The sequence below is a fragment of the Amia ocellicauda genome, unplaced genomic scaffold (assembly GCF_036373705.1).
Source record: "Amia ocellicauda isolate fAmiCal2 unplaced genomic scaffold, fAmiCal2.hap1 HAP1_SCAFFOLD_113, whole genome shotgun sequence".
In the NCBI taxonomy this organism is placed as follows: Eukaryota; Metazoa; Chordata; class Actinopteri; order Amiiformes; family Amiidae; genus Amia; species Amia ocellicauda.
In genome coordinates, this window is record NW_027102678.1 from 136009 (window position 1) to 163273 (window position 27265).

A 27265-nucleotide genomic window follows, 5' to 3' on the forward strand; every position below is an offset into this window, starting at 1 on the left:
GCCTTGTTGGGGCGGAGCTGTGATCCAGGTGAACAGCAGATCGGGCATAGGTGGGCATGTGGGCAGAGGAGTAGGAAGGCCGGTCAACCAAATAAGCTTGCTAAGGTACGCAGAAGCAGCAAACAGCCCCCCCATCCAGCCAGCCAGCCACTCTGGCTGGCAGTGACTGAGTGGTTGACAGACGGCAAGCAACGGAATGTACGTGCTCTGTGATGTCATAGCAGTCAGCTGAGAGAGGCTCGTGATGTCATCGCTGAGCTGGCTGGCTGGCGGGCTGGCTGGCTCTGTGTTTGTGTGTGTGTGTGTGTGTGTGTGTGTGTGTCTGTCTGTCTGTCTGTCAATTCATTTGAATTCAATTCAAAGGTGCTTTAATGGCATGATCTATCACAATATTGCCAAAGCAGATACAAATGTTCTATCAAACAAGACAAAACATTGCAATACAAGATTCAGTGGAACAAATATCATACACATTGAAATAAAATTACGTAGAATATAAACCATATTTGTTGTTTGTATCAAAATTTGTGTCATGACATCAGAAAAATCACTGTTTTTATTTTGTTTTGCAAATGGAGTCCCACAGGCTGGTGTCTACACACTATCTCGCAGGCTGTGGCAGGTGGATACATATTGTGCTGCTAAGATGGCAGTGCGCTCCTCCTCTCCCAGCAGGACGGGGAGTTTGCAGCAATCGGGGATCATGTTGAACTCAGGGATTTGCATTTTGAATATTTTAAAGTATGTCTCCCTGATTTTTGTGTATTTAGGGCAGGACAGCAGGAAATGCGCCTCTGTTTCGACCTCCCCTAGGTCACACTGGCTGCACAGCCGCTCTTCTCTGGCAACCCAGAATTTTCTGTTGCGGCCTTTTTCAATGGCGAGGCTGTGGTCAGTGAGCCTGTATTTAGTTAGATTTTGTCTCTCTTTTATATTTTGGATTTTTAAGTATTCAGCCAATGTAATGTTTCTATTCTGGGCCCGGTAGCATTCTAATTTGTTTTGTAATTCTAATTCGTGTCTCCATTCTTTTGTGTATTTGCTTTTCAGGTACATGTCAATTTTCCCAATTGTTGTTGTTTTGGTCATTGTGTGTTCGGGCTCTGTGAGCCTCAGAGCCAGCCGGCCAAGGGGGTCCTTGTCTGGGGAGAGGTGGTTGCTCAGTGGAGCCTTGTATTGTTAGGACTGGGTCTCTGCTGTGTTTAGGTGCAGCCAGAACTTGGCTGCTCTTTCTTGTGCAGAGTGAAGAGTCCTAATTCGGCTCTGCAGGCGATGTTGGGGGCGTTTCTGTGTACGTGTAAGATGTTTTTAATAAATTCTAGGTGGAATATTTCCGTGGGGCTTTTGTCCCAATTTTTGTTATTGAGGTTCATGAGGGGACCCCACACTTCGCTCCCATATAGCAGGATTGGTTAGATGATGGAGTTGAATATTTTAATCCAAATAGTTATTGGTATTGTTGTTTTCCCAAATCGTGTCTTTATGGCATAAAATGCCCGTCGTGCCTTGTCTTTTAATGCGTTTATATCCAGGCTGAAGCTCCCTGACACACTGATGGTCAGGCCAAGGTAGTTGTATCTGGTGCAGTGCTCAAATACAGTGCTGCCCAGAGTGAAGCAGTACCTGTTTCCCTGAGATCGGGCTTTTTTCTGGAAAACCATAACTCTGGTCTTGTCCAGATTGACTGCCAGGGCCCATTTCTGACAGTACTGCTCTAGCAGAGCCAGGTTCTGCTGAAGCCCCTGCTCTGTGGGCGACAGCAGCACCAGGTCGTCTGCGTAGAGCAGGAACTTGATCTCTGTGTCGTGGAGAGTGAGGCCGGGGGCGTCAGACTGCTCCAACACTGTGGCCAACTCGATGATGTAGATGTTGAACAGTGTTGGACTCAGACTGCAGCCCTGTCTCACTCCCCGCCTCTGAGTGAAGAACTCTGTTCTTGAGTTGCCAATTTGAACTCCGCATTTGTTTTCAGAATACATTGATTTAATGATGTCATAAACTATACCCCCTACACCACTCTGTAGAAGTTTATAAAATAGTCCTTTGTGCCAGATTGAGTCAAATGCCTTTCTAAAGTCTACAAAACAGGCAAATATTTTTCCTTTATTGTTTTGGGTATATTTATTTATGAGGGAGTGTAGAGTGTAAATATGATCGGTTGTGCGGTGTATTGGTAGGAAGCCAATCTGACTCTTATTCAGGACACTGTGCTCGGTAAGGAAGGCCAGTATCCGGGCGTTGATGATACTGCAGAACACCTTCCCCAGGTTACTGCTCACACAGATGCCCCGGTAGTTATTGGGGTCTAATTTGTCTCCACTTTTAAAAATCGGGGTGATCAATCCTTGATTCCAGACCTCAGGGAAACACCCGGCTCTCAGCACCAGGTTAAAGCGTTTGAGCAGAACCTCCTGCAGCTGCGGGCTGCTGTGCTTCAGCATCTCAGGGCTGATGCTGTCGGGGCCGCTGGCTTTCCTGGGTTTGAGGATTTTGAGTTGATGTTTTAGGTCCTGTATTTTGTAATTGGGTTATCTAAGGGATTTTGATTATTCTTAATGATTTCTTCCAATTTATTTAGGTTTTTTAATATTTTAACCTGTTCTGGGTTTGGATTGTTTTCAACATTTTGGTAAAGTTTTTCAAAGTGTGTTTTCCAGATTTCTCCATTTTGAATTGGTATTTCATTTTTTGTTTTTGGGGTATTTATTCTGCCCATATAGTGGTCTTTTTTCTTCCTGAAGAGTTGCTTGTAGTGCCGCAGGGCCTGGCAGTAGCTGGCCTGGTTGTCGGGCTCTCTGTGTTTAGTGTTGGAGAGATGTCTCAGGTGTTTCCTAGAAGTTTCACACTCCTGGTCACACCACTGTTCTTTTTTTCTTTTAGACGATTTTATATTTTGGTTTTTAATTGTTTTAATGTTTCATTTTAAAGCCAGTCTTTCAAATATTTCATTCAATGTTTTGGTGGCTGAGTTTATTCCGTTTTGGTTTATTTGATAGTGTGAGGATTGATATCTGTCTAACATGTTTTCAATCTCATCACTATTCAGGGCTCTTGTGTAGTTCTCTGTGCTGGGCTCTGACCATCTGTAACTGGGGGGCAGGGAGACCAGTTTTGTGGGAAGTTTGGCTCTGATTTGTGGCTGCGCTGATCTTTTTAGGTAAAGTGTTATTTGGCTGTGGTCTGATAGTGGAGATTGTTGTCTGACTATAAACGCATTGATGGCTTGTGGGTCCAGGTCACTTATGGCGTAGTCCACCACACTTCTGCCCAGAGCCGAGCAGTATGTGAATCTCCCCAGAGAGTCCCCCCTGGTCCTGCCATTGATGATATATAGACCCAGGCTTTTACATAGGCGCACTACCTGCTTCCCGCTCTTGTTTACCACGCTGTCCTGGCTGTGTCTCAGTGTGGAGGTGTGTGTGTGGCACAGCGGGGAGTCTCAGAACAGGTGTGTGTTCCCCTCTGCATTGATGTAGTCCATCTCTCTGCCAGTCCTGGCATTGAGATCGCCACACAGCAGTACAGAGCCCAGGGTCTGGAAGTGGCAGATTTCTTTTTGAATCTCTTGAAAGCCTTCCTCATTATAGTAGGGGGAGTCTGCGGGTGGCATATAAATTGCACATAGGTATATATCTGTGTTATTTTGTAGGGTGTCTTTTCTGATTTTCAACCGCAGGTGTGTGTCTCCTCTCTGTACTGGGCATAGGGCTGCTCGGAGCTCCTCCCTGTACCACACGATAATCCCCCCCGAGGCCCTGCCACACCTGACTTTGGGTTTTTTATAGGAGGGCACAATCAGCTCCCTGTATACATTGGGACAGGATGTAGACATATCTGCACAGCACCAAGTCTCTACAAGAATGAAAACATCTGAACTATTTACAGTGTTGATCAGTTCAGGGTCTGTGCTCTTCATTCCAAAAGTTGAGGAGCGTAAACCCTGGATATTCCAACTGCTTATTTTAAAGGACATGTTAATATATTTTATTATACTTGTCTCTTCTACATAAGAAAGTTTAATTTGTGGTCTACAACTGATATTATATTACTATTAATAATTATATATGGATATACATAATGTATAGAATTCTATTATTATTATTGGTAGCGTTATCACTCACAGATTTAATCTTTGCATCAAAATATCAGAATAATTAAATTACATTTTTTCTTACTCTCCATCTCCACAACCATATATATGTGTGTTGAGGCTCAGTTAACTCAGCAGTGTGGTACAGATGACACTGAGGAGTTGCCTTATCTGGGCCAGCTGGGCGGCATTGGGCCTCCAGGCTCTGGAAGCCGCTGCTGCGTGGCTGTGTGGCTGTGCTGGTCCCCGGCTGTCCGCTCTGCTGTGCTGGACGGGCCCTCTGGGGATGGGGGGTGGGGCCGCGGGGTCTCAGGGGCTGGGGCTGGAGTGGGGCCGGTGGCTGGGGATGTGGCCGGGGGCTGGGGGGTTTGCTCCTGGTCTCGAGGTGGGGGTGTGTGGGGTTTCGGCACAGGGTTGTGTCCTTGAGGACCTTTGCGAAGATCCTCACACCCGTCTTGTTGAGGTGGTCGTGGTCATACAGGTGATGTGGCTGGATGTCTCAGTGGTGTGCCAGGTGTACATTGGGGAGGAGGGCACATCTTCGGGACACATCTGCGTTGATGGCCTGGATGATGTGCAGGGGCATGTCTGTGCGGGGCAGCAGTGTGGAGATGGTGATTTTGGCAGTTGGGAATTCCTCTGTGGCTTTCGTTGCCACCTGTCTCAGGGCTGAGGCCACATCGCCCATGCGGGCACTCAGGTCGTTAGTGCCGGTGTGGATGAGGATGTGTTTGACCTGGCACAGCCTCCTCTTGGAGAGCAGCTCCAGGGCTCTCTGTGCTGTCGGGCACCAAAGCTTTTTCACTTTTCACCCAGGGAAGAGGCACCTCTCATCCAGGAACTTCCCATTGGAGTCGCTCAGAATGACCACCTCTGTGTTGACCTGCCACTCCGGGTTTGCGTCGGAAGTGGTGGGGGCAGCGGGTGTGTTTTGGGGGAGTGGCGTTTCAGGGGTTTGTGTATTAGTGGCAGGTCTGGTGATAGTGGGGGTGTCAGGAGTGGTGGGGAGTGTGGGTGGATCAGTGGGTGTGTCAGTGTTGGAGGTGTCAGGGGTTGGAGGTGTTGTGGGGTCAGTGCAGTGTAGTCTCTGTGCTCCAGTGATGTGTAGCTCCTCTCTTAGCTCCTCCAGCTGGCTCTGCAGGCTCCTTAGCTGGCTGTGCTGGGGTGTCCTGGTCAGCTCCTCCCTCGCTCTGCACAGCTCAGTCCTCAGGGTTTGACTCTGCTCCTCCAGGTCTCTCACTGCTGCTCTCAGCTCATGGATCTCAGCCTTGTGCTGCATCTTTAGTCTGTGCATCTCATCCCGGAGCTGCGCAAACTCCAGCTCCAGCACTGATAGGCATTCCTTTAGTGTTTTAATGTTGCTGGAGAGTTTTGGGTAGACAGGAGGGCAGTCTGTGGGAGATTGGGCACTGTCTGGCTCCGTGTGGCTGGGGGCAGACTGCAGGGTGGCCGGCTCTGGCACTTGTTTCTCTACCTCAGTCTGCTGCTTTGAGGTGTGGAAGCCGAGAGATAATTGGTCCAGGCTGCTCTCGCTGCCCTGCACCATGATGGTCCCATTGTGGTATACATTAAAAGTGAGCATCACACTGTCTGTGTCTTTCTCTACCAGCACTGAGATCTGCCTGCCTCTGCTAATGCCCCTCTTGTTGTTATTGGGGTATGTCTGGCACAGGGTTTTGTGAAAGGCGGTGTAGAACAGTAGATTGTTCTTGACCCTGTTTTCTCCTTTACCGGTGTAGTCTAGGATGAGGGTCTCAGGAGATGCTCTCATCACAGCTTGTTTGTAGTCCTTCTTAGCCTGTGTAGAGCGAATGTCTTCAGGGTATCGGATTTCAAAAGGCAGCTCTGCAGTCAGACTGCTGTTCGATAGATTTGTATCAGTCTCAGTGGCAGTTGGGCTCTCTCCTACTGTCACTCTATTCAAAGTGAGCTCTGCATTTTCATTAGCTGAGTCAACTACTGAGAATGCTTATTTATTTTATTTATATATATTGTTTTGTTTAATAATTTGTGTCTATAGGTGAAAGGTCTTACCTCCAATTCTTGTCTTCAGCTTTTCTTTTCTGACTTTTCTTCCTGAACTGTCTCTCTGCTTTCTACTTTTTGTGTTTTTATTAAAATTATTATTTTTTGAATACTTTTTCTTCTGAATTTCTATTCCATGTCTTCTGTGTATGTTTATAGTGCTATATATTCATTTGTAAATGACAAATTAAATCTGCTTATGTATAAAAACAAATGTTTTTTAGGAGCTCATATTCCTCTCTCTCTCTCTCTCTCTCTCTCTTTCTCTCTCTCCCTCTCAATTCAATTCATTTGTATTGTCAAAGCAATTGGACATACATACATATACATATATATATATATATATATATATATATATATATATATATATATATATACACACATACATACATACATATATACATATACACGGAAAATGAATAATAGAATTATGAATCACGTAATCAAGTACAGAAAAAGAAAATGTAATAAAATGTGATCTTTAATACATACAAATAAAGAAAATAGGTTTACTATTTCCAGATTCCTTTTTTGAAATACAACGACATGCATTACAAACGAGTATTTACATTATATTTACAGTCGGTGCTCGTGTGTCACTGTGTCCCTCAGGCTGTGGTAGGCGCTGACATATTGGGCAGCCAGGGTGGCTGTGTGTCCCTACCCCAGGAGGACTGAGCGTTTTTCTTTTTTCTCAGTTTTGTCACAGGTTGGGTGGGCATCCATTATGTTGTTACAGAATGTGTCCCTTATTTTGGGCTAAAGTTTTCCGTGGAGGGGAACGTGAATCAGTTTGTACCATTTTTGGGAGGATCTGCCTTGTTGGGGCGGAGCTGTGATCCAGGTGAACAGCAGATCGGGCATAGGTGGGCATGTGGGCAGAGGAGTAGGAAGGCCGGTCAAGCAAATAAGCTTGCTAAGGTACGCAGAAGCAGCAAGCAGCCCCCCCATCCAGCCAGCCAGCCAGTCTGGCTGGCAGTGACTGGGTGGTTGACAGACGGCAAGCAATGGAATGTACGTGCTCTGTGATGTCATAGAAGTCAGCTGAGAGAGGCTCGTGATGTCATCGCTGAGCTGGCTGGCTGGCTGGCTCTGTGTGTGTGTGTGTGTGTGTGTCTGTGTCTGTCTGTTTTTCTGTTTGTCAGTCTGTCTGTTTGTCTCTCTCTCTCTCTCCCTCTCAATTCTATTCATTTGTATTGTCAAAGCAATTGGACATACATACATTCATACATATATATATATATATATATATATATATATATATATATATATATATACATACATACATACATGCTAGAAAGTCATTACTATGTTATCTTAAAGGCTAACTAAGCAGAACATATATCATTATAGAACAGAGTTCATAGGTCTACACATGGTATTAGGGAACAGGCACGTAGGTCATTCTGTTTGACATTGTCTCCAAGGTTCTCATTGTAAATAACAAAGAGAAATCAAACTACCTTATGGCCTCCTGACCTTCTAGCTTGACCTTATCTTTCTTAAGTATACAAGAAAGAAAAACAGTTGTGAGAAAAGAAATTCTAACTTTCCTTCCACACATACATACATACATACATACATACATACATACATACAAACCAGAGGCATGCAAAAAAATATAAAGAGGAAGAAAATGTTGTATAGCACATACAAAAGGGATGGTGATGAAACAAAATACATAGAATATGTTGAGCTGCAAAGAGATCTTAAGAAAGGGATCAGGAAAGCAAAGAGGGAAATAGAAAGAAACATAGCTCTTGGAGCTACAACCAATGCAATGAGCTTTTTTCAAAATTACAACAGCAAGCGGTCAATTAAGGAGGAGGTGAAACAGATAAAGAGCAAAAATGGAGGTATCTTGGAAAACGAACAAGATGTGTCAAATATTCTAAATGAGTATTTCACAGAGGTTTTTAGAAAAGAAGAAACAGATGACATGCCACAGGTTGACAATCAATCCAGTCAAACCCTAAGAGAGATCAGGATAAATGAGGAGGAGGTACTAAAGGGACTAGCAGAATTAAAATCAAACAAATCACCTGGGCCAGATGGGATATTTCCAACAGTACTTAAAGAAATGAGGGAAATTATGTATAGGCTGCTAACTCGATTATTCCAAATGACACTTAGAACAGGGGATGTTCCCACTGACTGGAAGACAGCAAATTTCATACCAATCCACAAGAAAGGGGACAAAACTGAGCCAGGAAATTACAGACCAATCAGTCTCACCTGCATCACCTGTAAAATGTTGGAAAAAATGATTAGACAGAAAATAAGAGGAGCATCTCAATGAAAACCATATTCTTGGAGATAGTCAACTTGGGTTTAGACGAGGCAGATCATGTCTTACTTACATAATAAATTTTTTTGAACATGCAACTGCAGCTGTAGATCACGTGAAAGCATATGATATGATATACTTAGATTTCCAAAAAGCTTTTGATAAGGTTCCACACCAAAGACTGATCCTCAAATTGGAAGCTGTCGGCATTCAGGGTAATGTAAGTAGATGGATTATGAACTGGTTGATGTATAGGAAACAGATTAGAGGAGTCACTTCTAACTGGAGTGAGGTTGTTAGTGGAGTTCCACAGGGATCAGTACTAGGGCCTTTGCTTTTTCTAATCTATATTAATGATCTGGACTCTGGGATACTTAGCGACCTTGTCAAATTTGCAGATGATACTAAAATAGGTGGCTCAGCAGATACAATCTTGGCAGCACATGCTATTCAGAGGAACTTAGATAAATTCAGTTGTGGGCTGACACCTCGCAAATGAAATTCAATGTGGACAAGTGCAAGGTAATACATGCAGGAAACAAAAATGTCCACTATAATTACACTATGGGAGGTACAGATCTAGATGAAGTAATGCATGAGAAAGACCTAGGAATCTATGTGGATTCACTTTCTCCATCCAAACAATGTGGGGAAGCAATACAAAAGGCATACAGAATGCTAGGGTATATCGTCAAAAGTGTAGAATTTAAAACAAGGGAAGTAATGTTAAGACTGTACAATGCGCTAGTTAAACCTCATCTGGAATACTGTGTACAGTTCTGGGCACCACACTTCAAGAAGGATATTGCTGCTTTAGAGGCAGTTCAGAGGAGAGCAACCAGACTTATTCCAGGTCTGAAGGGAAAGTCCTACTCGGAGAGACTGAGGGAACTGAACCTTTTCACCCTGGAACAGAGGAGATTACGTGGGGACTTGATCCAAGTCTTCAAAATCATGAAAGGTTCCTCAAACCAGAGGAGCTTTTCCAGATCAGCAGGGACACACACACCAGGGGACACAAATGGAAATTGGGCTTCAAGGCATTCAAGATGGAAAGTGGTAGAAGCTGAAAGTTTGGGAACATTTAAAAATAGACTGGATAGGATCCATGGATCACTTAGATATTAATGGACACCAAACGAGCATGATGGGTCGAATGGCCTCCTCTCGTTTGTAAACTTTCTTATGTTCTTATGTTCTTATGTTCTTATGAATGTTCCCTAAGCATGTTTCAAATGTTCCCTAATTTATGTTTCAAATGTGCCTTAGCACCTCTCTCTCTCTGTCTCTCTCTCTCTCTCTCTCTCTCTCTCTCTCTCTGTCTCAATTCAGTGCATTTGTATTGTCAAAGCAATTGGACATGCATACATACATACATACATATATATGGAAAATAAACAATATGTGTACATCTCTGCATTAATGGTGCCCTAACAGATGTGCAAGTTACATGACAGACAGACAGACAAACACTCACACACACTTTCACACACACACACACACACACACACTTTCACAGACAGACAGACAGACAGACAGACAGACACACACACACACTATCACAGACAGACACACACACTTACAGACACACACACAGACACACTTTCACACACACACAGGGGAATAGGCACCCCACCCTGACACGTATAGAAGACTGGATAGGGAGATATAAATAGCAACGGGGAGACTCTTGTACTTGGTGTGGCTCTATCCATATAGTGGGGCCAGCAGCCACTTAGCAGGTGTAGCAATAGAAGCTCAGCCTGGGGAGACTGGATTTAGCATTTCCTCTCCATTTTGATAAGTATCCTTAATCATTTCTGCAAAATACTTCTATGATACCTATGTATGTTTTTTACTTGTACTATATTATACTATCAAGTATCAGTGTACACATACAATGTGACCTGTTACATTAATACAGAGGCCATGGAAGGCCAGATCAGTAATAGCCACTGTCCCCTGATATTACACTTTTTTACAATCACTTTGGCACTCATTTCAGAACCTTGATGTCATTTTTCAAAACTCTAGACACAAAACTCACACCCAATGATCAAAATGCACATTTTTCAATTGCTTGGATACAATACACATCAACCTCAGATCATTTGTTCATTGAACTAAAATGACACAACTTAACATCAAAGAATTACCATTTCAAAATGCAATTCACACATTACATCTGAGATCACTGTCTATTCATTTCATTACAAAGATCTAACTATCAATTGATACAGCTGCTCAAAATGATAAGTGACTGTTGCATTACTCTTAATTCATAGTTTTATGGAAACTGACGAAGAGTATTCCATGTTTCGATAATGAAAGTTTCAGGATAATGAGATCCATTGACACCAATAACCGAGGAGCATGAACCAGTTGGACTACATTATCTATGGATGTAATATTTCATCATCATTCATCATCATGTAGCACTTTTCCACACCATGTTTTCAGTGTGGAAGGAAAGTTGGAAATTCTTTCTCTAATACCTGTTTTTCTTTCTTGTATACTTAAGAAAGATAAGGTCAAGCTAGAAGGTCAGGCCAGAAGGTAGTTTGATTTCTGTTTTTTATTTACGATGAGAATCTTGGAGACAATGTCAAACAGTATGATTGAAGTGCCTGCTCCCTAATCCATGTGTTGATCTATGAACTCTGTCCTATAATGATATAAATTCTGCTTAGCTAACTTTTAAGATAACATAGTAATGACTTTCTGATTATAACCAGCTCTTTGATTTTTGTGTATAAAAGCTCTGACTGTTAAAATGAAGGCAGAGTGACTTTGGGATCTTCTTGAGTCACTGTTCCTCTCCACGCTGCGTGTATTAAAGGCATTGCAACTAACGCTCCAACCTGGTTGAAGATGATTGTTCTTCCACATCAGATTTGACATTACTGTATGTATGCAGGCCCTTGTAATTGCTTTTCCAATACTGCCAACTGGTTATTGATGATTGATTTCACATTGTGGTACGAGTATCGAGTGAAATGAGTGCTATCCACCCCAGCAACACAGTGATAACATGGAGCCGGCAGGTCATCCAGGTCACAATAGAGGTAAAGCAGTGGGAGGAGGAAGACGTGGTGGTCAAAGGAATGGAAGGGGACATGCACCCCTTCTGAGAGGTGGTCATGGGCCTCGTCATAGAGGAGGGCTTAGGGCTCACCAGAGAGGCAGCCATGGGCCTCATTTGAGAGGTGTTGGGGGAACGTGGTAGAGGACAAGGCCACGGACCAGACAGCGGCAGCAACAGCAAATAGTGTCCAGTGAAATCCGAGAAATAGTTGTAGAGCATGTTGTAAATCATGGCATGACCATGACTGAGGCAGCTACAATGATTCAATCAAACCTCAGAATCAACTCAGGATCAACTGTGGCCTCAATCATCAGAAATTTCCGTACTGAGAAGCGGCAAGTCTTCAGCATGCACAAAACATTAGGCTACTCTCAATTGTCAAATGACTGTATACTGCATACCAATGTGTAGCACAGAGTATAGTGTGCCTTTTGAAAGAAATGCAGACAGAGTGAAGCAGCTGATGACTGAATATGTTCAGGTATGTTCAGTTTCAAGATGCCTCTTGTGAAAAATGGTTGTGAGAACCTGAACCTGAACACAGGGCTGATGGAAATTTAGAAGTACGGTAATCAATCCTTTGTTTTGCTTTTTACACTAAGCCAGGTGAGGAACACTGCAGTTGACATTTTACTGTAGTTTTGTTCTTTTTTGTAGCTAATTATTGTTGCATGGATTCAAAGAAACCTATGGTGTGATTTGATTGTATTGTATTGTATTGTATTTCAGATTTTGTTCAATGATTCCACTGTGTCTGTAGTATTCTCTCTACTAGTCCTTTTACAGTGATGTATTTATGTGTAGTACCATAATGAAACATGTATCACATATTTTGTACTACAATATTTAATGATTGTACGAACAACTACACAGTGAAACTATCGGTATCTTCTGTTTTACTATGTTACTATGGTATTTCATGATAAATGAGTTATTTGAACCAACAAGTCTGCAAGTGCAAGGTTTCTTTAAAGATATGAATGCACAATGCAATGTCTTGAACATTGGACAGCCTGTGTTACAAGTGATGACCGTTTTGAGTTTTGTGTCTAGAGTTTTGAAAAATGACATCAAGGTTCTGAAATTAGTGACAAAGTGATTGTAAAAAACTGTATATTCATCCTATTTAATGTGCTCTTTTAAAATGTACTTTTCTTTTTTATGTTGCCATTTCTGTTCTACCAATGTTTCAGTTGTTAGCCAAAGATTGACAGAGTACATCTCATACACACAGGCCAGACAGCAAGGATTTCTTTTTGAAATTCAATTAAAAATGCTGCATGAACTCATCAATACGATTAGAGCTCCTGAAAGCAATATAACTAACTCACTCTACAGCATCTCATTAGCAGTGAAAAGAAACCAAGAAAGTTGGGACAGTCGACTGTTTACCACTATGTAACATCACCTTTTCTTTTAATAACACTTATTAAGCACTTGGGCACTGAAGACACCACTTGGTTAAGTTTAGCAAGCGGGATTTTCCCCCATTCATCCATTATGCATTTCCTCAGCTGCGCAACTGCACAGGGCCTTCGTTGTCTTAATTTGCACTAGTGCGCCACACATTCTCAATTTGGAGACAGGTCAGGACTGCAGGCAGGCCATGCTAGCACCCGCACTCTCTGCCTATGCAACCATGCGCTTGAAATCTGGGCAGAATGTGGTTTGGCGTTATCCTGTATGTATGTGTGTGTGTGTGTGTGTCTGTCTCTGTGTGAAAGTTAGTGTGTGTGTCTGTACGTGTGTGTGCCTGTCTCTGTGTGAAAGTGAGTGTGTGTGTGTGTATGTCTCTCTGTGAAAGTGTGTGTGTGTGGGGGTGTGACAGTGTGTGTGAGTGTCTGTCTGTCTGTCTGTCTGTTTGTCTGTCATATAACTCGCACATCTGTGAGGGCACCATTTTTGCAGAAGAGATGTACACATTTTGGAGCAACATATGCTGCCATCCAGACCTCATCTTTTCCAGTGACGTCCCTGCATTTTCAAAAAGATCACATTTTATTACATTTTGTTTATCTGTACTTTATTACATCTTATTGTGATTTATACTTGTAATGTTTCTTTTCCATATATATGTATGTACAGTGGGGGAAAAAAGTATTTGATCCCCTGCTGATTTTGTACGTTTGCCCACTGACAAAGAAATGATCAGTCTATAATTTTAATGGTAGGTGTATTTTAACAGTGAGAGACAGAATAACAGCCAAAAAATCCAGAAAAATGCATTTCAAAAAAGTTATAAATTGATTTGCATGTTAATGAAGGAAATAAGTATTTGACCCATTTTCAATGCCCTGGCTTAGGGAAGGAGGTTCTCACCCATGATTTGACGGTACATGGCCCCGTCCATCGTCCCTTTGATGCGGTGCAGTTGTCCTGTCCCCTTAGCAGACTTTATACTCGAGTGGTCTATGCGATTACACCCTGTTGGTGTTATTAAGAACGCCAAGTACCAGAATGCAGAGCGGGACTGTTTTTTGTGCCGTGACTTGTCGGGGGAAAAACGCGCAGAAAAAACGGATGAGAAGGTGAAGGTAGTATGGCGGTGATGCACGCGTTGGTGAAGTGGGAAAGCGGGGTCGACAAAGACTCTTACAGCGTGATTCCCACTGCTTGCTTTCGCAATTTTGATTTATTCAGCATTGCTGATGATGACGAAGAGACGACTCGAAACTTCAGAGCAGAGTGGAGAGACATGAACAAACCTCCAAAAGGTGGATGGCCTGTCCATGAAGCGCAGATCATTATGACTGGTAAAAATGTTTATTTAAAAAAAAAAAACATTAAAGTCTTTACATGCTATTTGATATATACAATCACAGTATATTTGAAATGAATGTTTAAGTTATTAATGTGTTGTACTTCTAACATACTCTTATAACATGGTAGGTGGTGGTGAGGGCACTAAAAACTCGTCATACTTGACTGGCATTTGTAAGAACGATTTATTGTGTGTTGTGCTTTACAATAAAATCCCCCAAATCACAAAATAAATTAAACCAGATATAATTTAACTTCAGTTTTGATTCAGTGTTGGCTGTTCATCTTAATTTGTATGGTCAAAGCACAGTATTTTTATGACAAATAAATATAATCCCCAAATATCTGTGGACATAATGCAGGGTTTTATTTATTTTATTTTTATTTTAGGAAAAGAAGGTGAACTAAGAAGAAAACTTAATGACCTAACAAAAATGCCCTCTCCTAAAATGAAGAGAGTACCTAAAACAAACAAAAAACTTCAAATTTCAGATGATAGTGACCTTGATGAACCACAGTTACCGGTGAGATAATTACTGCAAATATTAAATAAATGTATTGCAGGATTGTTTTTTTTTAATCATTTTCTTATATATATATATATATATATATATATATATATATATATATATATATATCATTTTAAACTCTTTTTCTCTCTGAATACAGCACAAAATAAGAAAGAAAACCGATGGAGCTTCAAGAATTAGATCCCATCACATTCTACAGACATTTAAAGAGTCCAGTGAAGTTGAGCTACAGCAAAAAGTTAAGCAGCTCGAAAAGGAAAACACAAGACTTAAAAATGAAAACCAATGTCTTCGAAACCGTATGGTTGATGGTAAGTTTTTTTATTTATAGCAAATAATTCCTTACCTTGATAAATGTTATTCTTAAGTAATTTAGATTCCAGAGTAATGTATTATAGTTGATCATACTGAAGTAATCTAGAACCACAATACAGACTCGTAATGTGCACTGTCTAATAGTTTAATAATACTGATTATTAAATAAAGTTTTTCAACATAACTTCATAATCCTACATTAATGACTATATGCATTACATTAGACCTGGTAATTGTTGTATTTTATCTTTTTTATTTTTTTCGTAGCTAATGTTAATGACCCACAAAAAGGTCAGTTTGCCAATAACATAGAGCAAGTCTCTCAAGTATAATTGCAGGCATTGATGGTTTTGTTTTCACTTTGTATTAAATATATTACTAGAAATGATTATCAATCAATTTTGGACAATCTGAAAAAAATTGTAACAAAAGCCACATTTATCAGCAATGAAGACAAAAGTGTGTCACCATCAAGTGGTTCTGACAGCCCCACAGCAAATTGTTCTGAATCTGACAAAGAATCACCAAAACAGGTGTAACACTCTTGGTCTACAATATTACAAAGACAAGGTAAAAATATATATATTGAAAACAAATATTGGTTGTAAACAATCTAATGATGCTACATTATCAGGTATATTCATAGTTATAGTTGATAATAAGAATGTAATTGAATTATGGGTGTCACAGATTCACTGACTTTATTATGTCTGTAAATTAATAAACTTAGAATTGAGACATACTGTGGTCTTTAATAACACATTTCTGTAACAAAATCACAGCCTCACTGATAATGTCTGAGTATTCCACTTAACATAATATAAGAATAGTTTGGGGATAAACTTGTTTTTTATTTACCATTGTCTTTTAGGTGGAAATATTCCCAGGCACTGGAGTTTACATTGACAAACTGTCCTGGATCCTTGCAGAGAGGTGCAGCACGAATACGTCATATGCAAGAACCCTGACGGTTGCTGTCTTTGACTTTCCAACATTACTAAAGAGCAATCTTCGTGGTGGTGGCAGAAAGAGAGATCCAACTTCGGAGACATTAAGATCCTCATTGATGTTATTGAGGATCATATACAGCTGCCTTCGGAAGGACACGACGTGTTTCAGTTGCGGGGCTTTGCAGCCCAGCGGGACCCTCTTAATGCCGGACATCAGCTGCCCGAGCCGGTGCGGATGAACAGAGGGACGTTAGACAGCGTTACCTTCCGGGCAGGAGCAGCGAGCGGCAACACCGGGGTGAAAGTGTCGTCTAACACTGTGCCATTAGCCACTAGCTGATTGAGCAGATCAGTGGTTTTTAAGAAGATAACAATGGCAGCAGACTTGATATTTTCACACCCTGCTACCTCCCCAACCGCTAACACACACTGCTCTAGGGGGCAGAACTGCACCGGAGCGATCTTGACTCCATGGCGTCGGGTCAGTTTTTCTTATCAAAGACGCATTCAGGGGGTCCGACCCCCCGACCCGGGAAGAACTACCGGTACTCCCCCCTCCCCTCCCCTGTTCCCCCACAATAAGAAAAGCACTGAAAACAGAAGACAAAATAAACAAACTGAAAAAAGTAAAGCAACAAAAAAACGCAGCCAAAGGACAGAGCTCTCAGCAGCACTCCCGCTCACTGCAGACCCCTCCCACACACTCCCAGCTGAGAGAGAGAGAGAGAGAGAGTGTTAGTGTCTGTCTGTCTCTCTCTCTCTGTAGATGCATCATAGGGAACATATGTAACAATCTCTCTTTTTGTTTACCAAAAATGAGAATTAATGTATTTCAAGTGGGTGTTGCCTTGGTTGGAAACGTTTTAAGATTATTTATGAAGTGTAAAGTGGATTTGTCTCAGTTCTCTGTAGTTTTCAATGTATGTGCCATTCAGTAGCGTTCATGTTACAGATATGCCCTATGCAGTGGTAGGGTCAATAAAATGTCAGTAAAACTTTATTTTAGCAATTATGGAGGGGAAGAACTGCAAATAGAGGGTCCCCACTAATTATCTAACTTACCAACAACGTTTAAAATTAGGTCTTGCGAAGCTGCCAAATAATGCTGTATAATCGTATGTGTCTTCATACAACGGCTGCTATAGTCTGATAGCTTTGATTATATATATATATATATATATTTTCTTGTGAACCACAAATGCTATTTGCTTGATTTTTACAGAGTATGTTATAAATACCATTCTTATGAAGCCTGACAAATTGTATGCTGTAATTATGAATATTTTCAAATCATTTGTTTGTTTTTCCTAACATGTTACAAATGTTCCCTATGTGAAAGATGCATTATATCTTAATAATGTCTAAACAATTAAAGATATACAGATTATTATTTTTGGTAAAGTTATAATACATTGCTATTAACTATGTGTGTCAGTAAAAGTTTAAATTTCCTAAAGGATTTTTATTGATCTTGCAAAATAAGTGTTTAGGGAACATTTGTAACATAGAGGTGGGTTAGCCACCGAGTAAGGGCAGCGGCTCCGGCTCCAGCACCATCACCATGTCGCTGGAAAAGCACTAAGTGAGCTCACAGTGAGCTCAGTGTAATGTCTGCTCTGGTGAGCTCACAGTGTGACCTAGTCGTGAGTTCACGTCTTCACTGGGTAGTCCTTGACAACTTAATTGACTCAAATCTTGGGCTTAATTGGTCAAAATGACCATTGGTTGAAGGTACTCAGGGACTGATGTGTAGAGAGACTTATTAAACCTGCAGGATTGTGGTTTTCCCAGATCAGAATTAACCAGATCACCACAAAGGAACATGGTAGGTGCTATTGCAACACACATTACACAAATACATTGAAATCCAAGTTTGCAGTGGTCCTTGGGCCATTGTGTGGTGATCCAGATCACTTCAGCAGGAATTTTGCAGCGGTCTGGACTACCTCTCTCTCTCTCTCTCTCTCAATTCAGTGCATTTGTATTGTCAAAGCAATTGGACATGCATACATACATACATACGTCTGATGAGTCTCGATTTCAGAGTCAGAATTTGGTGTATACAGAATGAGAACATGGATCCATCATGCCTTGTTACCACTGTGCAGGCTGGTGGTGGTGGTGTAATGGTGTGGGGGATGTTTTCTTGGCACACTTTAGGCCCCTTAGTGCCAATCGGGCATCGTTTAAATGCCACGGCCCATTGTTTCTGACCATGTCCATCCCTTTATGACCACCATGTACCCGTCCTCTGATGGCTACTTCCAGCAGGATAATGCACCATGTCACAAAGGTCGAATCATTTCAAATTGGTTTCTTGAACATGACAATGAGTTCACTGTACTAAACTGGCAACCACAGTCACCAGATCTCAACCCAATAGAGCATCTTTGGGATGTGGTGTGTAGCGTTATGTTGGGTGTATTTGGATAAGAGTATTTGGGCTCTGAGCTGAAGCACGGATCTAAAGAAGACCTCTCCCCCCCAAAGTTATCAGATTTCCTTAGCTCATCAGCTTGGAACTGGTTTGCATCAAAGTGACAGTTTTGGGGAGGATGGCACCGAGAAGAGGCCAAATAGTTTGTTATTCTGCTATGAGATGTCTGGAGAAAGGGGCCTGTTGGTGATAAAAACTCTTTGAAGTGGATGAGAGCTGAAATCCCGACATAGAGCTACGAACCCAGGCCAACCGGCATTTCCAAAAGATGGCATGGATTGACATCAGTCATAAATCAAGCCCCCCTCCAATAGGACACTGGGGGCTGAAACCGAAATCCAATCTCAAGAACTCAGGAACCAATCACCTATTGATCTGACAGACTATAAAGGACAAACACGGCCTTTCTTTCTCTCTCTCTCTCACCTGAACCAGTAACTCGCTGCCACAGCATAACCTGTAGCTCTGTTGCCAGAACCGGAACCAGAAACCAACCAAGTCTTTGCCGGCAACAGAAGAGTTAAACTGGGAGAAGGAGATTGAGCCGTACGAAGAATTCTTTTAAAGGACTTTATTAAATAAAGAACTTTACAGACTGCACTGCCCGCCTGTGCCCACCTGATCAGTGGAGTTTTACAGCTGGACAATTGACTAAGTCGACTGAATACGAAAGTGTCAGTCATTTAAATAGCTATTTGAGTCTTAAGAAACTTGACCCTTGGAACAAACAGGGCCCTGCTTTCCTCAAAGACTTCATCTTCAAGTAACTACGGTGGAACCCCAGCTTACAAAGAAGATTTTGTGCACAACCTTGGAGCCTTCAAACCAGTGGAAAATCTGTTTGGAAACGACTCTACTTTCGCGAAACCCCAACTTCCAGGTGCATCGACTGAGTGGAAGTTCTTGGACAAAGCCGAACCGGACTGCCTTTGTTCCAACCACACGGAACTCGTGCCGTGTGCTGTTATCTGAGCCGGAAGCCAGAGAGGCCTATCTGCGACGAAGTTCACATAAGTTTAACAGTTTGGAGTTCATGATTCATGACATTTGAGAAATCAATTAGAAATGTTAATCTGTGATTCATAACTCTAGAATGTGTAATATCATTTAGTTTTCTTAAATATAAATGTGTGTTGCATTAAACTGTTTTGTTGATAATTTTAGAAATAAAATCTGTCAACGCCGAGAAATATCTTCTCATTCCTGTTTTACTGTTTATTCTGAAATTGACACAAGTTAATAGACATTAGATTAGTGGTGGCCCTGCCTATCCTTAATCATTGAATAATAATCAGTTAAGGGAAATTGTGGTAACAAGTAATGATAGGATCTTTCTTGGCACCTAAACGTAAATGAGACTGATATATATATATATATATATATATATATATATATATATATATATATATATATATATATATATATATATATATATATATATATATATAATGAGAAGTTACCTGACATAAATACTAACCTGCGTAGTTATTTAATGTGTGACTAATAATACTAACGAGAGACTCACCTTCGTCTTACTAACCGGTATTGTAGTCAATGTGTTTATAACCTTTTTTGTTTAACGATTTGTGTGTTATCATATGCGATCCCATGGTCTTTGATTTGGTCACGGAAGTGATTTGTCTTTGATTTGTTGATCTAGAGTTGAATTTTAATTAGTTTTTCCCTTTTGTATAATTAGTGTAGTGCTACATTTAGTCTTTGTTTTGAATAAATTTGACAATTTATATCTTTGGAAATGGTGTCTGCGTCAAATTATTACAGAAATTGAGTTCTACAAGATTCCAGGATTCGTGATAAGGTGATACTATAAATACACTTCTATAATTGAAATTTATAAGTGTACCTTACGCTACATAATTGGTGCCCCGTGAGAGGAATCTTAGACTGAAAAGAACTAAGTTCTGTAATAGTTATTGGAGAGCTTTGTCCAGAAATCCAGATTCCAAAGGTTAGTAACAAGAAAACTTTTGTAGGCACGATACACTGTTTGTACTCTAGGGGACGCTCTAGAATTGCCCACGTGGTATGTGTATTTTTCTTTTTTTTTTTTTTTTTGCTGGAAGTTCTGTCAATACCCTCCAGCCTTTAAGAGACATCATGCAGCCAGGCCTCTTGGCTTGCGGCCACACCGTTCTGAACGCGCCCGATTTCATCAGATCTCGGAAGCTAAATGGAGCAGCGCCTGATCAGTACTTGGATGGGAGACCTCCTGGAAATACCAGGTACTGCAAGCTTTTTACGTCTCCTGGGTAACTTCATCGTAGATCTTAATACTCTCTTTCTGTCTGGAGGAGATATAATTGATGAAATGTACACGTACCCGGCTACTTTCAACACCCTTTGCTGCACTGATATTTTTTCCTCCATTTTTCTTTTTCTTTTTTCTTTTTTCTGGAAGTTCCGTCAATATCCGCCAGCCTTAAAGAGACATCATGCAACCAGGCCTCTCGGCTTGCGGACACACAGTCCTGAACGCGCCCGATCTCGTCAGATCTCGGAAACTAAACGGGGCAGGACCTGGTCAGTACTTGGATGGGAGATCTCCAGGAAATACCAGGTGCTGCCAGCTTTTTACGTCTCCTGGGGAACTTCATCGTAGCTCTTAATACTCTCTTTCTGTCTGGAGAAGATATAATTGAAGAATTGTACACGTACCCGGCTACTTTCAACACCCTTTGCTGCACTGGTATTTTTCCCTCTATTTTTCTTTTTTTTTTTGCTGGAAGTTCCGTCAATACCCGCCAGCCTTTAAGAGACATCATGCAGCCAGGCATCTTGGCTTGCGGCCACACCATCCTGAACGCGACCGATCTCGTCAGATCTCGGAAGCTAAACGGGGCAGGACCTGGTCAGTACTTGAATGTGAGACCTCCTGGAAATACCTGGTGCTGCAAGCTTTTACGTCTCCTGGGTAACTTCATCGTAGCTCTTAATACTCTCTTTCTGTCTGAAGGAGATATAATTGAAGTATTATTCACATACCCGGCTTCTTTCAACACCCTTTGCTGCACTGGTATTTTTCCCTTCATTTTTCTTTTTTTTTTTTTGTTGGAAGTTCCATCAATACCCGCCAGCCTTTAAGAGATATCATGCAGCCAGCCCTCTTGGCTTGCGTCCACACCGTCCTGAACGCGCCCGATCTCGACAGATCTCGGAAGCTAAACGGGGCAGGGCCTGGTCAGTACTTTGATGGGTGATCTCCTGGAAATACCAGGTGCTGCCAGCTTTTTACGTCTCCTGGGAAACTTCATCGTAGCTCTTAATACTCTCTTTCTGTCTGGAGAAGATATAATTGAAGAATTGTACACGTACCCGGCTACTTTCAACACCCTTTGCTGCACTGGTATTTTTCCCTCTATTTTTCTTTTTTTTTTTGCTGGAAGTTCCGTCAATACCCGCCAGCCTTTAAGAGACATCATGCAGCCAGGCCTCTTTGCTTGCGGCCACACTGTCCTGAACGCGCCCAATCTTGTGAGATCTTGGAAGCAAATCGTGGCAGGGCCTGGTCAGTATTTGGATGGGTGACCTCCTGGAAATACCAGGTACTGCAAACTTTTTACGTCTCCTGGGTTACTTCATCGTAGTTCTTAATTCTCTCTTTCTGTCAGGAGGAGATATAATTGAAGAATTGTACACGTACCCGGCTACTGTCAACACCCTTTGCTGCACTGATATTTTTCCCTCCATTTTTCATTTTTTTTTTTTTTTTGCTGGAAGTTACGTCAATACCCGCCAGCCATTAAGAGACATCATGCAGCCTGGCCTCTTGGCTTGCGGCCTCACCGTCCTGAACACGCCCGATCTCATCAGATCTCGGAAGCTAAACGGGGCAGGGCCTGATCAGTACTTGCATGGGAGACCTCCTGGAAATACCAGGTACTGCAAGCTTTTTACGTCTCCTGGGTAACTTCATTGTAGCTCTTAATTCTCTCTTTCTGTCTGGAGGAGATATAATTGAAGAATTGTACACGTACCCGGCTTCTTTCAACACCCTTTGCTGCACTGATATTTTTCCATCCATTTTTCTTTTTTTTTTTTTTTTTTTTGCTGGAAGTTCCGTCAATACCCGCCAGCCTTTAAGAGACATCATGCAGCCAGGCGTCTCGGCTTGCGGCCTCACCGTCCTGAACGCTACCGATCTTGTCAGATCTCGGAAGCTAAACGGGGCAGGGCCTGGTCAGTACTTGGATGGGTGACCTCCTGGAAATACCAGGTGCTGCAAGCTTTTTATGTCTCCTGGGTAACTTCATTGTAGCTCTTAATTCTCTCTTTCTGTCTGGAGGAGATATAATTGAAGAAATGTACACGTACCCGGCTACTTTCAACACCCTTTGCTGAACTGATATTTTTCCCTCCATTTTTCTTTTTTTATTTGCTGGAAGTTCCGTCAACACCCGTCTGCCTTAAAGAGACATCATGCAGCCAGGCCTCTCGGCTTGCGGCTACACCGTCCTGGACGCACCCCGTCTCGTCAGATCTCGGAACTTAAACGGGTCAGGGCCTGGTCAGTACTTGGATGGGAGACCTCCTGGAAATACCAGGTGCTGCAAGCTTTTTACGTCACTTGGGTAACTTCATCGTAGCTCTTAATACTCTCTTTCTGTCTGGAGGAGATATAATTGAAGAATTTTACACGTACCCCGCTACTTACAACACCCTTTGCTGCACTGATATTGTTCCCTCCATTTTTTTTTTTTTTTTTTTTTTTTTTGCTGGAAGTTCCGTCAATACCCACCAGCCTTTAAGCGACATCATGCAGCCAGGCCTCTCTGCTTTTGGCCACACCATCCTGAACGCGCCCGATCTCGTCAGATCTCGGAAGCTAAACGGGGCAGGCGACCGATTGTCATTTCTCACTACTTCTTTCTTAGCAGACGCCCTCTTCCTGTGCGACTTGCCAAGGCACAAGAGATTTTTATAATGGTGCAATTCAGAATCAAATTACCCACCAAGGCTTAGTACCAATGACGTGTTCAAGACGTTACACAGGTGCAGTGGAGAAATCTACAGGTCACGCACGTCCTGCAGCCCACATTGTGAGCTAATCATTGCAGACCAGGTATGGAGTCATCGTTAATGGCTCAGGGGAGGGGGGCTGTAAGGGAACATCAAGATACGATACGATACGATACGATACACCTCACCTCACCAGCGCAGCCCCGGCCGCTCCGCCTGGCGGCTGGCAGGGGGGAAGCATCTCTGCCCACTACTTTGGCGTATCGGGGATTGTAGTGGATTTCTGCTCCGTTTTCCAATGACACTTGGGATTACGGTTGATTGATTACCTCTCCGGATTTGCACATTCCCCCAGCATGCCTCTGCCCGGCATGGGGATGGGGTGAAGTGTCCCTGTCTGCCATGGTGGTACGGACGTTTGGTGAAAGAGAGGCGCTAGAGTCTCTCCAGGGAAGGCCCCCGGCCTCACCGCCAACGAGCAGGGAGTGGGACAGGCTTCCCGGCCCCAAACAGCGAGTCGCCTCGCTCCCCCGGCCCACCTGGGTACAAAGGCGGGTGCTCTCTAACCCAGCCCTTGTGTTCGCGACGGCAATACGTATAATAAAACTGGAACGATACAGAGAAGATTTGCATGGCCCCTGTGCAAGGATGACACGCAAATTCGTGAAGCGTTCCATATCTTGGTCAGTTTCTCGGTAGCGCGCCGGTTCCCATTGTCCTTGCGGGCATCTGGTGCTTGCGTCGCGGGCGGTTTCTCACACCGTGGGTATCTCTCCCTCTCGCGCCCGTGCTCGGTGGTGTCGAGTCCTCTCGCACTCCTGCGTCACAGCGGATCTCTCGACCCCGTTCGGCGCAAGCGAATTTTCCCTCCGTTTTTGTTCTTTCCACTGCTAGCGCTGCCTCTGTGAAGGCGGATGGTGCTTGTGAGAAGTCAACAGCGTGTCCACCGAAAAGGGTGTCTGACTCCTGGTTTTGGATCCGGAAGGGTTGATAACAGACCGAAACGGTTACAATATGATACTGCTTAGATTAATTGTGAATATGTATTGTGATCGTGCTCGGCTCAGGTGTGCGTTCAGTCCGCACACAAAACATTTTGGTCGCGAAACGTCTAATCAAATCGAATAAAATGGCGGGGATAGCATGTTTGATCCGTGTGCTATTGTTTTTCAACAATTGTAATGCCCTTTGTAACGTTTAACCACTTCGTTACATACAGCTTGTTATAGGATATTTTGAACTGAACCTATTTTGCTGTGAATTTATATTTACTGCGAATAGTTTATTGTGGCTGGTCTTGGTCTGTCTGCACTAAATAAATGATTTGTATCAAGGGATTATTTAGTTTGTCTGTGTACTTTTTTACCTAACCACTAAAGGCCACTCCTTGCACTTCACACATTTGCCCTTTTAATTACTCCCTTACTGACATACATTAACATGCAATGTGCGTGTGATAATAGTTTTAGCAGCCTGTTGCCATTCAGCTGAGACAATAACTAGTAAATCCTTTTATTTATTTTTTCATGTTGGTGCGCCGCGAAGGTTTTTGGTCTCAGCAAAGTGTGCCGTGGCATTACAACGCTTGGGAACCACTGGCTTGGCTTGTTGGGCATCCAGGTATGCACTGAGATTACGATCGGCACGATGATTGTCGTTCTCAGGAGAATTGTGTTTCTTTGCTGATCACGTTCTCTGTCGCTTTTTACACAGTTCTTACAAGTGGCACATTGGGGATGAGGAGCAGAGCATGCTGACACGCATAGCTGTGGACTTCTGCATGGCATGGGGCCACAGGTCATTCCAAGTATTTCAAGACGACTGCAAATGTGTGGACACGTTGTGTTGGCCCAACCCTCACAGATTGTGCCAAGTCAAGTAGAGATGCATGTTGTGCTGTTCTAAAGTGACACGTCGTCAACGGCAAAAACACCTCTCAGAGTTCCTGGCTTGACTTGCCTCTGGAAGACAACAGGCTGGATATTTGCCGAAAGAAGCAAAGAGGACTAGACACCTCGCCTAGACGCAACTGCAGATTTCATTGTCATTTTACCATCATGGCCCTCGGTCAACAAGGCACCCAAACAGGGACTTGAACCCTGGCCCCTCGGATTAAAAGTCTGATGCTCTACCGGCTGAACTACCCGGGCTTCAGTGAGGTGCTTCACAATGTGTTGGCTTCATGATATTTCCAGACCGCTTTCTGGACGGTTTAGAAAACTGGGCTCAGGGTGAAAAGGGTCACATGCATATGAGATGTGTGGGCAATGCGAGTTCTCCACAACAAATCCGAATTTCCGGGGTTTTTTCCTTGTCCTCATGCAATTCCAATGGCTTGACATTTGGGAGCTCGTCCAAAACCGATGTCAAACCATAATCACGCCTTTCTTCGAGCCGGAATTGAACCAGCGACCTAAGGAAGCCCGCTGCCTGAAACCTACAGTCCTCCACTCTACCAACTGAGCTATCAAAGGGAAGCTTCTCACCGTCTTCCTCTGGAAGTCTCTGTGGCCGTGCAAAGCCAAGAAGCACCGTGGCTTGGCTCAGTGGTTTTCAACCCGTGTACCGTGAGTACTACCCAATTGTGTCGTGAGATTTTTATCCCCTGAAAAATATTATGTCATTTTGTTTGGTCAACTTCATAAATCTTGTATCAAATCAAACTTATTCAAATGTGTGAAAATATTACATTTATACATCACCTGTAGAAAGCGTTTCATAACTGAAATGTTGTGTTTGCCGGACTGAACGCACACCTACACTGAGTTGCAGTGCTATCAGTTGTATCGTAAGGTACACTTATAAATTTCAATTTAAGAAGTGAATTTATAGTATCACCTTATCACGAATCCTGGAATCTTGTAGAACTCAATTTCTGTAATAATTGGACACAGACACCAATTCCAAAGATATAAATTGTTAAATTTATTCAAAACCAAAGACTAAATGTAGCACTACACTAATTATACAAAAGGGAAAAGCTAATTAAAATTCAACTCTAGATCAACAAATCAAAGACAAATCACTTCCGTGACCAAATCAAAGACCATGGGATCGCATATGATTACACACAAATCGTTAAACAAAAAAGGTTATAAACACATTAACTACAATACCGGTTAGTAAGACGAAGGTGAGTCTCTCGTTAGTATTGTTAGTCAGACATTAAATAACTACGCAGGTTAGTATTTATGTCAGGTAACTTCTCGTGATATATATATCAGTCTCATTTACGTTTAGGTGCCGAGAAAGATCCTATCATTACTTGTTACCACAATTTCCCTTAACTGATTATTATTCAATGATCAAGGATAGGCAGGGCCACCAATAATCTAACGTCTATTGACTTGTGTCAATTTCAGACTAAACAGTTAAACAGGAATGAGAAGATATTTCTCGGGGTTGACAGATTTTATTTCTAAAATTATCAACAAAACAGTTTAATGCAACACACATTTATATTTAAGAAAACTAAATGATATTACACATTCAAGAGTTATGAATCACAGAATAACATTTCTAATTGATTTCTCAAATGTCATGAATCATGAACTCCAAACTGTTAAACTTATCTGAACTTCGTCGCAGAGAGGCCTCTCTGTCTTCGGGCTCAGATCACAGCACACGGCACATGGTCCGTGTGGTTTGGAACAAAGGCAGTGCGGTTCGGCTTTGTCCAAGAACTTCCACTCAGTCGATGCACCTGGAAGTTGGGGTTTCGCGAAATTAGAGTCTTTTCCAAACAGATTTTCCACTGGTTTGAAGGCTCCAAGGTTGTGCACAAAATCTTCTTTGTAAGCAGGGTTCCA

At 42.4% G+C, this 27265-nt stretch overlaps 3 non-coding genes and 8 pseudogenes across 3 annotated transcripts; 9 read left to right on the plus strand and 2 right to left on the minus strand.

Annotated features, from left to right (window-relative positions):
• The first annotated feature begins 20615 nt into the window (after window positions 1-20615).
• On the plus strand, window positions 20616-20734 carry LOC136721277 (uncharacterized; annotated as a pseudogene).
• Window positions 20735-20950: 216 nt separating this feature from the next.
• LOC136721285 (uncharacterized) lies at window positions 20951-21069 on the plus strand (annotated as a pseudogene).
• A 209-nt stretch (window positions 21070-21278) lies between these two features.
• LOC136721273 (uncharacterized) lies at window positions 21279-21397 on the plus strand (annotated as a pseudogene).
• A 210-nt stretch (window positions 21398-21607) lies between these two features.
• On the plus strand, window positions 21608-21726 carry LOC136721275 (uncharacterized; annotated as a pseudogene).
• A 209-nt stretch (window positions 21727-21935) lies between these two features.
• On the plus strand, window positions 21936-22054 carry LOC136721281 (uncharacterized; annotated as a pseudogene).
• Window positions 22055-22269: 215 nt separating this feature from the next.
• On the plus strand, window positions 22270-22388 carry LOC136721284 (uncharacterized; annotated as a pseudogene).
• Window positions 22389-22606: 218 nt separating this feature from the next.
• Window positions 22607-22725, plus strand: LOC136721294 (uncharacterized; annotated as a pseudogene).
• Window positions 22726-22934: 209 nt separating this feature from the next.
• LOC136721279 (uncharacterized) lies at window positions 22935-23053 on the plus strand (annotated as a pseudogene).
• Window positions 23054-24032: 979 nt separating this feature from the next.
• Window positions 24033-24139, plus strand: LOC136721288 (U6 spliceosomal RNA). Its single transcript, XR_010805878.1, has one exon. It is a non-coding gene; the product is annotated as a U6 spliceosomal RNA (small nuclear RNA).
• Window positions 24140-25533: 1394 nt separating this feature from the next.
• On the minus strand, window positions 25534-25606 carry trnak-uuu (transfer RNA lysine (anticodon UUU)). The gene has a single exon. It is a non-coding gene; the product is annotated as a tRNA-Lys (tRNA).
• A 235-nt stretch (window positions 25607-25841) lies between these two features.
• On the minus strand, window positions 25842-25930 carry trnay-gua (transfer RNA tyrosine (anticodon GUA)). The gene is given in 2 exon segments: window positions 25842-25877; window positions 25894-25930. It is a non-coding gene; the product is annotated as a tRNA-Tyr (tRNA).
• Window positions 25931-27265: the final 1335 nt, after the last annotated feature.